General features: G+C 39.8%; 1 long non-coding RNA gene across 2 annotated transcripts in view; it reads left to right on the top strand.

Annotated features, from left to right (window-relative positions):
* The first annotated feature begins 139 nt into the window (after nucleotides 1–139).
* The window catches only part of LOC148128764 (uncharacterized), a 77,477-nt gene continuing 72,731 nt past the window's right edge, over nucleotides 140–4,885 (top strand). The window contains exon 1 of one of the 2 annotated variants that reach the window (XR_015745825.1): nucleotides 140–196. This is a non-coding gene — a long non-coding RNA (uncharacterized LOC148128764). Of the gene's footprint in view, nucleotides 387–4,885 lie in introns of both variants that reach the window. The other variant, XR_015745824.1, reaches the window with a different exon arrangement.

The following is a 4,885-nucleotide window of genomic DNA, read 5'->3' as shown; positions in this document are numbered from 1 at the left end:
CCCAGGTTGCTAAGCGACCAGATTCACACCAGTCCCGGGAGGCCGGACGAGTCTCTTCGGAGGTCGCGGGCACGCGCGCGAGCACGCGCAGGCGCTTTGCCTGTCCTCTCGCTGCCTCGCGCACTCCCTCCCTGGGGGGGGGAGGGGCCACTTGGGCGGGGCTGCTCCTGGAGGCCTCACGCACGAAGGCTGCCAGGTACAGTAGCACCTGAGGGAATCCAGGCAGAGTTCTGGTGCCTCTTTGCAGCCACCTAGTGGTCGTCTGGGTATTTGCAGCCCAGATTTGATAGTTTGCAACTGAGGAGGGATGCTGGGACACCTGGTGGGTGAGATTTGCCCCCTAAGGCTGTCTCCCAGTTTTGGTTGCTTTGAGACCTGACATAAAGGTGAGTTTTACCTGAGGTAAAGGTCCCCATTCAGCTGCCAGGCGCTGTTTTCCCAACCTTCATGGTGCCCTAATTAATTCCTATTACCTTAGATTTTGAGCTCTCCTTGGCTGCCGCCTAGTTGGTATGATGTCTTTATTTTCCATTTTATTTGATTTTATTGGTTATGTTTAAACTCAAATTGGATTTAAAATTTTATTTTGGTATGTTTATTGTAAACTCCAAACAAGGTGCAACAATGGGGTAGTATAATTAACAGAAACAAAATTTTTAATAAAAAGCTTCTCCTTTGGATTGAACCTATTTTGAGCTGATGTAGAATCAGTTTTGAATATAAGGAACTATAAAATAGCATCTCCAAAAATGAAGCTCAAGTCCTGATGACTTCATGGATAGTGCACATTTTTCCAAACGGCATGGTTTCCACTCAGGTTTTTTTGACTGGCTTTTTACCCAATATATAGCCAAGGACTAACCAGGTCCAACTTTATTTAATCTCTTTATTGAGATTAACCAAGCTCTATTAGGTGCCGTATCTATGTACTCCTAAGAGATTGATTTAAAAAAAAAGGATGAGTGGGCATGCTAAGCCATAGTTTATTTATCCACAATTTATTAATTAAATCAGAACTGGAAGGTTTACACAAAACACTAAAGCATCAACCATAATTTACATACAACCCAAATTTTCTCAAATTTTGCATACAATTTCTTAAATCATATTTTGCCTGAGCATACAGACATATTCCCCTTTCTTATTAAAGATACCTTTCCTGGGATGCTATCTAGCTGTTTTGGACTGTCGACATAGAATTAGGGGAATTGAAACCTAAACACTTGGGGGTACACCGTTGGGGGTAAAAAAGCCTCAGACCAGCTAGTCCTAAATAGGATTCACGATTTGCATGCAGACATCTTTTAATTCCCATTTCAAAAGATGGGACTTGTACAACTTATTAAGTCATGTTTGTGCAACATTCTGAGAAAGAAAACTTTAATATATCTATTTATTTTATTTATTTATTTTGTCAAGCAATTATAAGATAAAAGGTATAAGTATAAACATAGTTATGGATACATAAAATGGATATATAAGAAAGAAAAAAAAAGAAACAATAGGACAGGGACGGTAGGCATGTGCGCTTATGCACACCCCCTACAGACCTCTTAGGAAAGGGGTGAAGTCAATAGTAGACAGTCTAAAGTTAAAGTTTTTGGGTTTGGGGAAGAAACCACGGAGTCAGGTTTGACCATTATGATACATAGTCGAGGTCTTTTTGAAGGGTAGCAGTATTGTCTTGGTGTTGAATAGCTTTACATCATCAGTGAAGAGAATGCAGTTGCTCTTGATATGATCACAGAGATCATTTATGTAGAGTAGGAAGAGAGTTGGTCCTAGAACACTGTCTTGGGGGACACCACTGTTGACAGGTACAGAATTTGATAGGACGCTCCCAATTTTGACCATTTGTTGTCTGTTTGACAGGAATGCTTCTATCCAGTTATGCAGGTGTCCAGAGATACTGTAAGATTTTAGTTTTAGGAGTAGTTTGTCGTGTACCACTGAATCAAATGCTTTACAGAAGTCTATGTAGATTGCATCTATTGCTTTGCCCTGATCGATTTGTGTCGTCCATATGTTTCTGCAGTGTAAGAGTTGCAGATTACAGGATAGTTTTTTCTGAAACCAAATTGTTTATTAGAGAGTAGGTTGTTTGTCTCTAAGTGGAGGATAATGGATTGGTTAATAATTGATTCCATGACTTTATAGGTGACGCAGCATAAGGAGATTGGTCTATAATTTTCAACTAGGCTGGGGTCTCCCTTTTTGAAGATGGGGATGACCGTGGCTTGTGACCATAGTTTTGGCAGGGAGCTGGTCCTGAAAGATTTTTCAAAGATTATGCTTAGAGATTCAGCTATGGCATGGATAGTTTTTTTAAAAAGTAGACACATATTCTGTCCGGTCCAACAGATAGATATGGTTTTAGATTGCGTAGTGCTTTTTCAATGTTGTCTTCTGTGAAATCGATATGTATTGGATCATTGGAGTCATCTGTGGTTCGACTAGGAAATACTGGGCATGATCCATTGCTGTTTACAAATACTGAGCCAAAGAATGTGTTAAAGTGGTTGGCTTTAATGGTGTCATCATTGCAATCTTTACCATAAGGTCCTTTTAGGGGTGGGATGGACCTTGAGTCTTTTAGTTTGTTGTTTACAAAATTGTAGAAAGCGCGGGTGGAATTGGTGTGTAGAAGGTTTTCCTCTTGTTTAATGTGATAATTGGTGCATTCAGTCTTTATCTGGTGGCATAAATTTTTGTATTGACTTTTGAAGTTGGCAACATGACCAGATTTGTTTTTCCGCCAAAGTGATTTCTTTTTGGATTGACCTTTCTGCATTTAGGTTTTATCAATGACAATCTTTAATCTGTATTCTACATTTTACACTCGGCTTCTACTTGTCAACGGCTCCTGGTTTTGCCTTTCCCTTCCCAAGGCAACGCGGGACTGGAGCCATGCGGAGCTGCACCGGTGGTAGCAACTCCTGACAGCCCCAGCCGGACACCTGAGCGGAGCCCGGGCGGAACTGCCTGTTGCTGCTGCAGGCGCTGCTGCGGGCGTCTGGCTGCCCAAGTAAAGAATTGCACCAGCTCAGGGCAAGTGTGAGGAGCAAGAGGGGAAGCCGGACCATTGGAGAAGTGGAGCAAAGCCGGAGATTAGTAGCTGCCTCTTTCGGCGCAGAAAGCTTCCCCCAACCAGCCGGCTGGTTTCCTCCTCCTCGGCCATACAGAACAATCAGGCAGAGAAGGAGAGCAGCTGGCCAGTTGGGGGAGGCTTCTTGTGCTGCGAAAGAGGCGGCTAATGATCTCCAGCTCCGCTCTGCTTCTCCAACATCCGGCGCTGCCCTGTTCTATGTGCTGGCTGCTCGGACTTGCCAGGCCCGAATGTCAGCCACGACGAGGAACGGCGGGCAGGACTTCCTTCAGAGGTCCATTCCCCCTGTGGGCCGCACTAATATTATACTTTCATATCACGGTGGGGGCCACAGGATATCGTCCTGCGGGCCGCAATTGGCCCGCGAGCCGCGAGTTTGAGACCCCTGATATAGAGGGTTTTTTCCTTGTTTGAGGGTCCCAATATTTTATTCTAGCCTAGTAGCATTTTTGGCTCAATTTTTTAAAAGTATGTAGCCAACATTCCTCTGGCATGTAAAGACAAATTGATTACACATAAGCAACAAAGAATTGAAACTATTCTTTCAAAAGCTTGATAATGATGATGATAAACAAGAAGCTTTTTGATGGTGTTTTTGTGTGTGCAAATGCTGTTTACTTAATATACTGTTTATGATCATTCCTGTGTTTTAGTTCTGAAAAACACCCAGGATAATTCAATGGCATAAAATTACTTATACCGTTATTGATAACTATAGACTGAAATTGAAATATTAGCATTCTTGGAACAGCTGCCTCTTTGCTTACTGAAAATAATTTATGAAACTGATTTTAATATCAACAGGAATTTGCTATGCAACAAGGAAGGAGAGATGGGGATTTTGCTTAGAAAACATAATTAAAATCCAATGGGCAGACATTATATAGCTGTGGGATTCAAATTCTATGCTTAACCATAAGATTGTTTGCTAGATGTAACTTGGCAAGTTGTGTGAACTTAGCTAATTGTTAAACAAACCATGAGTTAATACAGCATGAATCAATGAATTGTGTTTTTTTTTTTGGTTTTAGATCAAAGCATTTCATTTTAACATCTCTATTACCATTTAGTCAACAATGATACTATAGTAAGATTATATTAATATTATAAATAATATATGATATAGATAAAGACTGTCTATAAACATTTATGCATACAACAAGCATAAAAACTTTGATCTCTGTTTTTTTCTGAGGGTAAAAATTACAAAGATTGTTCTATGAAGAACAAATCATTGTTTCTATGGTATGTTGGAAGTCCATATTTAATTTTCTTAGCAGTTTGCTTCCAGTGTACTCATTGAATTCATATATAATACTAAGCCAGGATTTGTTTTCGTTGTTGTTTATTGAATAAATCACAATTGGCTGCGTTTATATGTTAACATGCTGAGTCACAAAAAGGCAAACTATGTATTTGTTTAATATGAAATGTGGGCTCATGTGTTCCTTTGCAATTTTGTAATACCACATCTATTATTATTTAACTTCGGGTAGAATGTAGCCAGCCAATCAATCAATTAATCAGTCAATCAATCACTCAGTCTGGTCATCTGTCCTTCAGTGATTTCCATATTGACTGTTTCGAAGTCAATTTATAATATAATGAAAATAAAACCATCCATTTTATTTTCTTATATATAAAGAAAATAAAACCAACCAACATAAAAGAGACAATCAATTACAAAAATAGTCAGATATATTACATCAATTAATTTTATTTATTTGGTAAATGACGCAGGAAAATATTGCCTACACCAAAAATCTGTGGAACAATGGT

Source organism: Notechis scutatus, chromosome Z, assembly GCF_049901735.1.
Source record: "Notechis scutatus isolate UNSWTSFEM ecotype Mainland chromosome Z, rNotScu1.2, whole genome shotgun sequence".
NCBI lineage: Eukaryota > Metazoa > Chordata > Lepidosauria > Squamata > Elapidae > Notechis > Notechis scutatus.
The sequence above is the reverse complement of the archived record's forward strand: the minus strand, read 5'-3'. Positions and strand labels throughout refer to the sequence as shown.